We start from the raw sequence: 13,743 nt of genomic DNA, 5'->3' as shown, positions 1-13,743 counted from the left end.
TCAAAAAGAAATTTAAAATTCCACGTAGGGACAAGGAGAAAATCATTATTTTCTAGTTTTCAGGGGAGATAACTCATGAAAAACCAAAATTATCAGGGGAGGTTATTTAAAGGAAATTTTTGAGAACTTCTGTCACTATATATAACTTATCAATATGCACCTTATTTCTGTCGTTTGACATTTTCAAAGCTTACATTATCAAGTTGTATGTACGCTTTGGGTGAAATTGAAGCCTGTTACGGGTAGTAATCCTTAATTGAACAGTAAAGAAGGCACAGAGTGTTACAGACACAAGGGTAGTTCTGGCTAATATAACTTAACTGGCGCTGTTTTTATTTTCTGATGGTCATGTCCAGATTTTAAATTGTCTTGGGGCCAATACGACTGCCCTAAGACAAGTAAGAGGGCTAATATCAAACCACTTATTTATTAAACATATAATACTAGTATGAGCTGTGTCATGAGAAAACCAACTTATTGCATTTGCGGATGTGCAGGCTGGTCAGGATCCATGCTGTTTGCTTTCAAAGCCTATTGCACTAAGAAAAACCGTTAGCATACAGCATGGATCCTGACCAGACTGTGTGGCTAGGCAGGCTGGTCTGGATCCATGCCGGTTGCAAATGCACTATGTTGGTTTTCTCATGGTGCAGCTCATTTAACTGGTGTAAATTTGCATGAAAAATTGCAGTTACATGTATTGTATTAATATACTTCATATTTATTAACTAACATTTATGTACCTTATTAGACATTATATAGTGAAACATTTCTTTTGTATGGTAGATCATGCTGCAGTGAGAAACCAAGAAATTCCTATTGTTGTGTGCATACTTGCCATGGAGTGTCATGGAAAAAGGATATGGAAAATACAGGGGTGAAGATGTGGTACATGTATGTACTTGTTGATAAAATTGCTGGAATCAACATTATTTAGTTGTTTTACTTTGTACACTGTCATAGTAGCTTTGAGTTGTGAAAATCATTTACAGTATTTATTTAAATAGAAGGCATATTTTAGTGAAGCCATTTTCCAGTGTGAGGTCTAAACCTAGAGATTATAGAAAATGATTGAAGGGAGGTAACTCAATTTCAAATTTTCTTACCAAATTTCATTATGTTATTTTGTGTACCTGTTTTGATTGTTTTGAAAAATGTGTCTTTTTATAGTGAAGTTGCAGGAAAGCAAGCTGGAAGCTATATACCCAGAATTCCAGGAGAATAGGGGCTGTACGTCTGTGAAGGGTATTGTTATGAGATGTAGGGAGTTGCTCAACAGATTGAATTGTTAATCAAGTTAATGTAAGAGAATAAGTACTAAAAAATGCTGATCTAAATTCAAAATAATTTCACATCAGTGTTCCTTAGGTGATCTACCAAATTGAATCCTTGAAAATAATGGCAGATGGTCCAGGCTAGTTTTCTCTCTATGGCTAATTGGAAAACACAGAAAATACCACAGGCTCGATTTCAAAATAATTTCTTCATTCCTTCACATCATTCTGTTTTATTTAAAAATGATAGGGCAAGTCTTCCCTTTTACTGAAAAAAAATCTTTCCTTCTGAAACTGCTGGTTTGATTGTACAATGATTTCATACACATGTTTTTATGCCCCCAAAGGTGGGCATATCAAAATCGCACTGTCCATCCGTGTGTGTGTCTGTGCATCTGTGTAAATTCTTGTCAGGGTTGAATGACTTGATCGTCCATCTGTCCTTCTGTTGTCAATAATTTCTTTAAAAAACATCTCTTAAGACATCAAGCCAATTTCAGCCAAACTTCTAAGGAATGTTCCTTTGATGTCCCCATTTCAGATTCCTTCAAATCTAGGTTAGTCTTGAAGAATTTTTGTTGCCATTGCAATCAAAAGGAAAGTCTAAAAATCTCTTTCTCAAAAACTGCAGGCTTAATTATTATGAAATATTTCCTCAGAAATGTTCATTGGGGGTGCTAGAGGTGGGGTGGGAGTGCTGGAGCTTATAATAGAAATGTCATTAAATTACTTCTTTTCATGGCTTGATGGTTCTTCACTAAAACTTGGTCTGTAGCATCTTTATAAGGTCCTCTTCCAAGTTTGTTAAATAGGGGCCTTTTAGGATTGCTAGATCTAAAAATAGAAAAGTGTGTTTTAAATGACTTTTTCCTCTGAACTGCTAAGTGGGTCTTCATGAAGCTTAGTCTGTAGCATCATTGTAATCTCCCAAATTTATCCAAATGGTGGCACCTTCAAGGGGCCACTAGTTTATGCTAAATATAGTTGTTGCCATTTACGCTTTAATGTTTTATACATATATTCAAGGTCAAAGTCAGACTACCTACCCACATTATTCTCATGCATCTAGAACTTCCCTGACTTTACTAAACACTGTGAAAGATGTCTCTTCTTTTGTAGTGAAATGTATGCAGTGCAACTGTACTGGTAATGAGATGCAGGTCTTTGTCCTACATGATGAGGGAAACATAGTGTATGGCAGTTTTGGAAAACATGTAGTAAGTTAATAGATCATTAAATTTTATATGTAGAATCATTTTCCAGTCCAGCTTAGTAAAAAAAAGTCAAAATTTTATATAAAACAAACTTTAAAATTGAAGGGAGGTAACTCGGTTTTAAAAAAAGAAGTCTGCTTCTGCATATCTTGGTTAAGCTTAAAGTTGGTAATAAGGTACAGTTACCTGCCCTTCGTTACCCAACTAAAGGAAGTGTATCCGAGAGAAAAGAGGTCCCTCATTTCATGATGGATTTGATTGTAAATAGATATCCTGAGCTTCTGAAAGTAGCCAAATTTTATAGATCTGATGTAAATGAAGAGAAAGGGGTAAAACATTGCTGGAAAATCATGGTTTTTTTTTGCAAATGACTGTCTGCGGATTTGTACAAAAAGTAGGCTGAACCGCTTCACTTTGTAAAAATGCAATACACTATTCATTCTGACAGATGTGAGGAGAAAAGTAGCAGGTCAACAGGTCACTTAAAAGTGATTTTTGTGTTGCTCTCGGATAGATTTCTAAAGAGAAGGTATTTGCATTTGTCTTCAGAACATTGTGTCAAAGCCTTGCATTGATATATTTGTATGCAACCCTATGGGAAATAAATTGTTCTTTTGGGCCTGATATGAACGCTGAAAATGAACCGGTGTCCATGTTGGAAATTCTGTACAAGCTTTATTTCTGCTTGGAATGAGCTGAAACTTCATAGACAGGTTGTAGATATATTCTAAACATATACAATTGATTATTTAATCACTTTGGCTAAAATGTTTCAGTTTTATGAGGTTTGAAGTTGAAAAAAGTTACTTTCACTTTTGAAATGTTCTAAATATAGAAAGATGTTGTGAAGCAGCCTCATTTTGAAATCCAGACCTGAAATGGAGGGCTTTTTAGCTCACCTGTCACAAAGTGACAAGGTGAGCTTTTGTGATCGTGCGGTGTCCGTCGTCCGTCGTCCGTCCGTGCGTCCGTCCGTAAACTTTTGCTTGTGACCACTCTAGGGGTCACATTTTTCATGGGATCTTTATGAAAGTTGGTCAGAATGTTCATCTTGATGATATCTAGGTCAAGTTCGAAACTGGGTCACGTGCGGTCAAAAACTAGGTCAGTAGGTCTAAAAATAGAAAAACCTTGTGACCACTCTAGAGGTCACATTTTTCATGGGATCTTCATGAAATTTGGTCAGAATGTTCATCTTGATGATATCTAGGTCAAGTTCGAAACTGGGTCACGTGCGGTCAAAAACTAGGTCAGTAGGTCTAAAAATAGAAAAACCTTGTGACCACTCTAGAGGTCACATTTTTCATGGGATCTTTATGAAAGTTGGTCAGAATGTTCATCTTGATGATATCTAGGTCAAGTTCGAAACTGGGTCACGTGCCATCAAAAACTAGGTCAGTAGGTCTAAAAATAGAAAAACCTTGTGACCTCTCTAGAGGCCATATATTTCAAAAGATCTTCATGAAAATTGGTCAGAACGTTCACCTTGATGATATCTAGGTCAAGTTCGAAACTCGGTCACGTGCCATCAAAAACTAGGTCAGTAGGTCAAATAATAGAAAAACCTTGTGACCTCTCTAAAGGCCATATTTTTCATGGGATCTGTATGAAAGCTGGTCTGAATGTTCATCTTGATGATATCTAGGTCAATTTCGAAAGTGGGTCACGTGCGGTCAAAAACTAGGTCAGTAGGTCTAAAAATAGAAAAACCTTGTGACCACTCTAGAGGTCACATTTTTCATGGGATCTTCATGAAATTTGGTCAGAATGTTCATCTTGATGATATCTAGGTCAGGTTCGAAACTGGGTCACGTGCGGTCAAAAACTAGGTCAGTAGGTCTAAAAATAGAAAAACCTTGTGACCACTCTAGAGGTCACATTTTTCATTGGATCTTTATGGAAGTTGGTCAGAATGTTCATCTTGATGATATCTAGGTCAAGTTCGAAACTGGGTCACGTGCCATCAAAAACTAGGTCAGTAGGTCTAAAAATAGAAAAACCTTGTGACCTCTCTAGAGGCCATATATTTCAAAAGATCTTCATGAAAATTGGTCAGAACGTTCACCTTGATGATATCTAGGTCAAGTTCGAAACTGGGTCACGTGCCATCAAAAACTAGGTCAGTAGGTCAAATTATAGAAAAACCTTGTGACCTCTCTAAAGGCCATATTTTTCATGGGATCTGTATGAAAGTTGGTCTGAATGTTCATCTTGATGATATCTAGGTCAAGTTCGAAACTGGGTCACGTGCTATCAAAAACTAGGCCAGTAGGTCTAAAAATAGAAAAACCTTGTGACCTCTCTAGAGGCCATATATTTCACAAGATCTTCATGAAAATTGGTCAGAATGTTCACCTTGATGATATCTAGGTCAAGTTCGAAAGTGGGTCACGTGCCATCAAAAACTAGGTCAGTAGGTCAAATAATAGAAAAACCTTGTGACCACTCTAGAGGCCATATGTTTCATGGGATCTGTATGAAAGTTAATCTGAATGTTCATCTTGATGATATCTAGGTCAAGTTCGAAAGTGGGTCACATGCCATTAAAAACTAGGTCAGTAGGTCAAATAATAGAAAAACCTTGTGACCTCTCTACAGGCCATATTTTTCATTGGATCTGTATGAAAATTGGTCTGAATGTTCATCTTGATGATATCTAGGTCAAGTTCGAAACAGGGTCATGTGCGGTCAAAAACTAGGTCAGTAGGTCTATAAATAGAAAAACTTTGTGACCTCTCTAGAGGCCATACTTGTGAATGGATCTCCATAAAAATTGGTCAGAATGTTCACCTTGATGATATCTAGGTCAAGTTTGAAACTGGGTCACATGCCGTAAAAAACTAGGTCAGTAGGTCAAATAATAAAAAACCTTGTGACCTCTCTAAAGGCCATACTTTTCATGGGATCTGTATGAAAGTTGGTCTGAATGTTCATCTTGATGATATCTAGGTCAAGTTTGAAACTGAGTCAACTGCGGTCAAAAACTAGGTCAGTAGGTCTAAAATTATTAAAATCTTTTGACCTCTCTAGAGGCCATATTTTTCAATGGATCTTCATGAAAATTGATCTGAATGTTCACCTTGATGATATCTAGGTCAGTTTCGAAACTGGGTCATGTGCGGTCAAAAACTAGGCCAGTAGGTATAAAAATAGAAAAACCTTGTGACCTCTCTAGAGGCCATATTTAATGAGATCTTCATGAAAATTAGTGAGAATGTTCACCTTGATGATATCTAGGTAAAGTTCAAAACAGGGTCACGTACCTTCGAAAACTAGGTCAATAGGTCAAATAATAGAAAAACCTAGAGACCATATTTTTCAATGGATCTTCATGAAAATTGGTCAGAATTTTTATCTTGATAATATCTAGGTCAAGTTCAAAACTGGGTCACATGAGCTCAAAAACTAGGTCACTATGTCAAATAATAGAAAAAACGACGTCATACTCAAAACTGGGTCATGTGGGAAGAGGTGAGCGATTCAGGACCATTATGGACCTCTTGTTTCAAAAATATGCTGAAAAATTCAGTGGCGAGCCAGGATTCCAGTTGCCTTCTATGGACTGGTGCCACCAAACAGGGCCATTATAAATATGGAATTATCAATGTAAAATTACCTGGCCAGGATAGATGGACTACTGTAACTGTACACAGGTTCAGTTACATGGTGTCCGACAGGATCTTGGTTTTACCCGAGGGGGACGTCTCACACCTGTGCCACCAACCTCTGTGCATTTACCGAGACCATCTATCCCTTGAGCCCCACCATATTAACTGTATGCGACAGAGATGCAAACACACCGGACATTATGTAGGGCACAGGCCATACAAGGACTGTATTCTTTAATGGTAAGCGTACTAGATGAATGTGTCCGAGCCATGTTTGAAATTAAAATTGTCATGAAACCAACACTGATCCCTGTAGAATCTGGCCTTTCAAGGTGCTGTATGTACCCTGGCTGCAGATCCTCTAACACAAGTGCTGTGCACTCACATGACCTTTATGTACTCAGATGACCTATATGTTCTTATTAATGTACAATATTATAGCTATATATCCTCATTGTTTTATGTAAAGACAGAGTCGGCACATCACCTGATCAGCTTGTTTAGCCCGATAAGTCAGCTAATTTAGCTTACTCGGTGAATTTTTCCTTGATCGGGATTTGACAAGAACAATAGAAAAAGTACAGTTTATAGAATAACTTTCTCACTGGACAACAGCTGAATTATATTTACATTTTCAGATTTCAGATTGATTGAATATATATATCTTGACTTGCTGTTATAGGGTATCAAAAAAAAGCTTCATTTCATAGAGAAAAAGTCAACACAGTATGCAGTTTCAAACATTTATTTATTTATTTTTTTATTTATTTATTTATTTATCTGTTTATTTGTTTGTTTATTATATTATTCAATGGTATATATCACTATTGGTTCATTTTGCAGGTACAGTCTTTGCCTCACCCACCTCACATAGAGTAAGAGTGGTCAATATTGTCTCCCCTGGATGTAGATTGCCTTGGATCTAGCTGACCTTTGCTGTAGTCCGATGTAGTGGTATGTGTCTTTTTATACTCTAAATGTTCTTTCAGATTTCTTCCTTGATTTAGTAATTTCCTGCGGACTGTTTCAGGTTTTTGCTGGTATGCCTTCATGTGCTTTTCACTACTGTCCATTTGTTTCAGATAAGACCTAGTCTTTTCTGAGAGTTTTACCCCAGAGTGCTCACATTTCTGTATAGCAAAAGTCCCAATACCATTATTCAGTCTGTACACAGTGGATGCCAGCCGGCCACCAACATTCCTGCCATAGTTAACATTCTTCGGCAATGAGGTACTGGTTGATCGGTTCACTGCCTCAGTTTCTGTGTACTGGTGAACAGACGCATTGTTTCAATAGCAGAGACACTCAGTTCCATTTTGATGATTTCTTGTAGTATAACTCTGTCATTATTGTCCATATCCAGGTTGGTTATCTGGTAGTGATGCAGGAACTTGGATCTCTGCCACCAGGAGTTTGAGTCGGAACCAGAGCATACGTAGGAGTGACGGGCACACTTAGAGCAGTCTCCATCATAACAAGCCACAGTCGCATCCAGGACACTTGGTAAGACCTTCTTGATAGCATTGATGTCCACGGCCTTTTCCTTCCATAGTGCTTTTAGAGTCAGACTACAACGGGCTTTAATGTCTGCACTGAAGGCTGTTTGGTAATCTTGCTTCTGTCTGCGGGTTGGGCCAGGAAACATCTCTGTACTGAAATTTGCTCTGTAGCACTGACGGAATTGAGCTTGTCCGACCTGTGTTGGATCAGCCAGTCTTTCTACCTTCCACATTGGGTTTAGTGCCTTAAGTGCTGCATCCACGCCCTCAGCTGATCTGGAATCCCCGTCTGTTGTAACGCATTTGATCAAAGTCCCTTGTAGTGCTAACTGGGTGCCGACAGATTTCCCCATTTCATACTCTGACAGAGGGGCATGTGTCTCATAGTTTGCTGTGCAGTCTGCATGCCCTCCAGGACAAGTCACATTCATTCCTTTACCTTTCAGCCAAGCACCTGTCCAGCACAGTTTATTTTGAACACAGGCTGCTATAATAAACTGTTGGGAGGTCATAGTCTCACATGCTAAACCAATAGCCTGAGAGGCATTCTGTCCGGGCTTCCTGCGGCTGGCAATGATCGGTGAGTTGTACTGTCCGTCCATGGCTATATTTATAATGTTCTCATCGTTGCCACGTTTCCTGTTTACTTCTTTGAGCATCTGCACCTTCTCACTCATGTCATCATTGTTCAGGTTTGTCACAGCTGTGGCAACTTTGTTAGAAGACTTTTGCATACTGCGACTGGATGGTGGTGGTATGTCCATACATGCTGCCAGATACTGGAACCTTGTATTACCAATCGGAGTGTCCTGTAGACCAGTGGCCAGTCCTATATTTAGAGCTGCTGGATTAGGTCCAGGCTTGGGAGAGATGACTTCCTTGTACATTTTCTGCTCAGGTGCAACTTAATCACAGTTGGAGCATTTTAGTGTAACCTTCCAGCACATACCCCATTTCTTCTCTCGAGCAACTTGGAAGTCTGGCTGTTGGCATTCCGAGGAGTTGGCATTCATATGGTCTTGAATAGCTGTGTTGAATGCCTGTATCATCTTTTCATTGTCTACTAGTCTCATGCCTTTGAATTCTTTCCCTCTGATTTCAGGTCAGTGTCGGTGTTTGGTTTAGTTGGTAGCAGCCGTGGAGCTCTGGAGAATCCCTCACAGTCGGGGGTGGTTAGTGTTGGGCCGTCTGCAGACATCTTGGTCACCAGGGAGAACTCGTCAGTGTTCATCCGTGAAGTGGAAGGCTGTATTTCAGGTTCACTGTCATCGGAAGAGGACACAGGCAGTTTCAAGCCTTTATTCCAAGGAGTATAACCCTTCTGGAAATGTATTTTCTTGCGAGATTTTTCACCTTTTCTTTTCATGGTTGTTTGGATCAGTAATGAAGCAAATAGTGTTATGAATAGTGTGGCTAAAAATTACCATATTTATAGTGAAAACCTGTGTATTAGACAGAATAAGACATGTGTGGAATTTTTGGCAGGACACAGGACCCCGTATATTGAAACAGGCCTCTGTGACAAGAGGTGTGAACGAGAAACTTGTGAATTCAGTCGGGAGAAATGACATGCTTGAAGGAGCTGTATATTGTACAGTGTTTGACATGTACCCTAAAGTTGCCTGTCACTTAATGGCATACAAATGTTCTTTAAAATGACACAGTATATTGCATATACAGGTTTTCTGATTATTTGCTGACTTTTGACATTTGACTGTAATGATAAAAAAAGTGGGTTCTTTTTTAGCTCACCTGTCACAAAGTGACAAGGTGAGCTTTTGTGATCGCGCGGTGTCCGTCGTCCGTCCGTCAGTCCGTGCGTCCGTCTGTAAACTTTTGCTTGTGACCACTCTAGAGGTCACATTTTTCATGGGATCTTTATGAAAGTTGGTCAGAATGTTCATCTTGATGATATCTAGGTCAAATTCGAAACTGGGTCACGTGCTCTCAAAAACTAGGTCAGTAGGTCTAAAAATAGAAAAACCTTGTGACCTCTCTAGAGGCCATATATTTCACAAGATCTTCATGAAAATTGGTCAGAATGTTCACCTTGATGATATCTAGGTCAAGTTCGAAACTGGGTCACGTGCCTTCAAAAACTAGGTCAGTAGGTCTAAAAATAGAAAAACCTTGTGACCTCTCTAGAGGCCATATATTTCATAAGATCTTCATGAAAATTGGTCAGAACGTTCACCTTGATGATATCTAGGTCAAGTTCGAAAGTGGGTCACATGCCTTCAAAAACTAGGTCAGTAGGTCAGATAATAGAAAAACCTTGTGACCTCTCTAAAGGCCATATTTTTCATGGGATCTGTATGAAAGTTGGTCTGAACGTTCATCTTGATGATATCTAGGTCATGTTCGAAACTGGGTCACATGCGGTCAAAAACTAGGTCAGTAGATCTAAAAAAAGAAAAACCTTGTGACCTCTCTAGAGGCCATATATTTCATGAGATCTTCATGAAAATTAGTGGGAAAGTTCACCTTGATGATATCTAGGTCAGGTTCGAAAGTGGGTCACGTGCCTTCAAAACTAGGTCAGTAGGTCAAATAATAGAAAAACCTTGTGACCTCTCTAGAGGCCATATTTTTCATGGGATCTGTATGAAAGTTGGTCAGAATGTTCATCTTGATGATATATAGGTCAAGATTGAAAGTGGGTCACGTGCCTTCAAAAACTAGGTCAGTAGGTCAAATAATAGAAAAACCTTGTGACCTCTCCAAAGGCCATATTTTTCATGGGATCTGTATGAAAATTGGTCTGAATGTTCATCTTGATGATATCAAGGTCAGGTTCCAAACGGTCATGTGCGGTCAAAAACTAGGTCAGTAGGTCTAAAAATAGAAAAACCTTGTGACCTCTCTAGAGGCCATACTTGTGAATGGATCTCCATAAAAATTGGTCAGAATGTTCACCTTGATGATATCTAGGTCAAGTTCGAAACTGGGTCACGTGCCATAAAAAACTAGGTCAGTAGGTCAAATAATAAAAAAACCTTGTGACCTCTCTTGAGGCCATACTTTTCATGGGATCTGTATGAAAGTTGGTCTGAGTGTTCGTCTTGATGATATCTAGGTCAAGTTCGAAACTGGGTCACGTGCGGTCAAAAACTAGGTCAGTAGGTCTAAAATTATTAAAATCTTTTGACCTCTCTAGAGGCCATATTTTTCAATGGATCTTCATGAAAATTGATCTGAATGTTCACCTTGATGATATCTAGGTCAGTTTCGAAACACGTGCGGTCAAAAACTAGGCCAGTAGGTTTAAAAATAGAAAAACCTTGTGACCTCTCTAGAGGCCATATTTTTCATGAGATCTTCATGAAAATTAGTGAGAATGTTCACCTTGATGATATCTAGGTAAAATTCAAAACAGGGTCACGTACCTTCGAAAACTAGGTCAATAGGTCAAATAATAGAAAAACCTTGTGACCTCTCTAGAGACCATATTTTTCAATGGATTTTCATGAAAATTGGTCAGAATTTTTATCTTGATAATATCTAGGTCAGGTTCAAAACTAGGTCACTTGAGCTCAAAAACTAGGTCACTATGTCAAATAATAGAAAAAACGACGTCATACTCAAAACTGGGTCATGTGGGAAGAGGTGAGCGATTCAGGACCATCTTGGTCCTCTTGTTTTTAAAAAGATACTTTCTGGCAGAATTTAATATATGCACTAAATCATGTGTGTTTTCAGATTACCATGAATGCAGAAAGAACAGCATTTTTTATTTCATTCAATTATTCATACTTTTAAAGAAGATATTGCAATTTTAGTTTTTTCAATGCTGAAATTGTCATTCTCAGAATTGTAGCAAAAATGATGTTTTCACCTGTCATAGCTATATTGCTGGCATTTTTCATATGCATGAGTTAGAATGTCCAAACTTCACCGGTTGTTTGCTGATATATTAGATATGAACACCACAAAATATTATTTGGGTTCGGCAAAGATTTTGGGTTAAATAGGTAATAAGGTACAGTTACCTGCCCTTCGTTACCCAACTGAAGGAAGTGTATCCGAGAGAAAAGAGGTCCCTCATTTCATGATGGATTTGATTGTAAATAGATATCCTAAGCTTCTGAAAGTAGCCAAATTTTATAGATCTGATGTAAATGAAGAGAAAGGGGTAAAACATTGCTGGAAAATCATGTTTTTTTTGCAAATGACTGTCTGCGGATTTGTACAAAAAGTAGGTTGAACCACTTCACTTTGTAAAAATGCAATACACTATTCATTCTGACAGATGTGAGGAGAAAAGTAGCAGGTCAACAGGTCACTTAAAAGTGATTTTTGTGTTTCTCTCGGATAGATTTCTTAAGAGAAGGTATTTGCATTTGTCTTCAGAACATTGTGCCAAAGCCTTGCATTGATATATTTGTATGTAACGCTATGGGAAATTAATTGTACTTTTGAGCCAGTTGTTGTATGTAAGCTGGTTACACTGAGTTAATCGAGTGTATATCAAAATCCCCTTGATCAAAATCCCCTCCACTGAAAAATGACTGGGTGTTACAAAATCCCCTTCACACATTTGCAGGGGGTATCATAATCCCCTCTGTGATTGTCATTATAGATATATAGGTATCAGTGCTCCAAATTATATTATGCTTGCTAAAGGCATTGTATTTATGTGCTTTATGCAATAGACTTTTAAATTGTATATAGTTGTTTTTGAACTTGATGAAATAAGTAAAAATCACGGAGGGGATTATGATACCCCCTGCAAATGTATGAAGGGGATTTTGTAACACCCTGTCATTTTTGAGTGTAGGGGATTTTGATCAAGGGGATTTTGATTGTCTCCCGGTTACACTTGGTTGGAATGGATTAAAACTTCACACACTTGTTCACTGTGATAATCGGGCATGTAGTACCTGGGTGACAGAACTCTACAAAGTTAGGCTAAAGTGTTTCGGTGTAGCTGTCTAAGCCAACCTTTTGCCTACTTCAGGAACCAATAAATGTTGTATATTTATGATAATTCAACCAATAGAAACTGCAGGACTTTGAATTTGCTGAAATTAATATACTGTTTCACAAAAGTTTCATTACATTGCATAGAATGTACACAGAAGGTACTGACTCAAATGGCATTTATCAGAGAAGCACAAAAGATTACTGTGGACTAGACTGGCTCCCGTCCCTATGTTTGTTCTTATTTACATATATCAGTTTTCTTCATTAAGAGGGAAGTAACTCCAGAAGGTTGTTTCTACAGAGATTTTTTATTGCCCCTGGCTCCGAACATGTATGGTTCAGCCATCAGATAAAATTGTGCTATTTTAGAGGCGTAAAATTTTCTTACAAAATGTTTCCAGTATTTATATAAAAATAACCATGCAGCCAGGGAGCCAGGCTAACTGTGGACAGAAAGTATTTATATACTTAATATGGAGTTTTACCTGAATGGTGATTGGTTTTTAGTACCTGATTCTTTGGACTTAAAATTTATGTAACTATTTATGTATAGTGTAGTTGACTATTTGAGCTCAGCTATCTCCGTAAACTCTGTAGTATATTTGCGGATTGATTTCCATTACTTGATTAAAGTTATTATAATAAATGCAAGCATTTCATAAGATTTTGAAGCACAAAATGCCATCTCTTTGCTGATATATCTACAGAAAAGTGTCAGAAATGCTGTATTCTCCTTTGTAAAGTGTCAAAGCTTTGTCAAGAAGTAATGACTGACAGTTACAGAGATTTCATTGAAACTTTACATAGTTTAAGGAAAGCATGCACAGTATGAAAGAAGGTCTTTATTATACTTAATTATCTGTTCTGCAATCCGACATTTTCAACACGTTAAATCCCAACCAGTACCATGTACCATTTTTAAAGATACTGTTTTTTTTAGCTCACCTGTCACAAAGTGACAGGGTGAGCTTTTGTGATCGCGCAGCGTCTGTCATCCATGCGTGCGTGTGTAAACTTTTGCTTGTGACCACTCTAGAGGTCACATTTTTCATGGGATCTTTATTAAAGTTGGTCAGAATGTTTATCTTGATGATATCTAGGTCAAGTTTGAAACTGGGTCAAGTGTGATCCAAAACTAGGTCAGTAGGTCTAAAAATAGAAAAACCTTGTGACTTCTATAGAGGCCATACTTTTCAATGGATCTTCATGAAAGTTAATCAGAATG

General features: G+C 38.1%; 1 long non-coding RNA gene across 1 annotated transcript; it reads left to right on the top strand.

Moving 5' to 3' along the window:
- The first annotated feature begins 712 nt into the window (after positions 1–712).
- On the top strand, positions 713–12,037 carry LOC128548313 (uncharacterized). Its single transcript, XR_008366934.1, has 6 exons — positions 713–894; positions 1,171–1,302; positions 2,394–2,491; positions 6,940–7,050; positions 7,460–7,599; positions 8,698–12,037. It is a non-coding gene; the product is annotated as an uncharacterized LOC128548313 (long non-coding RNA).
- Positions 12,038–13,743: the final 1,706 nt, after the last annotated feature.

The sequence above is a fragment of the Mercenaria mercenaria genome, chromosome 14 (assembly GCF_021730395.1).
Source record: "Mercenaria mercenaria strain notata chromosome 14, MADL_Memer_1, whole genome shotgun sequence".
NCBI classification, from domain to species: Eukaryota; Metazoa; Mollusca; class Bivalvia; order Venerida; family Veneridae; genus Mercenaria; species Mercenaria mercenaria.
This window is presented reverse-complemented; position numbering and strand designations above follow the sequence as displayed.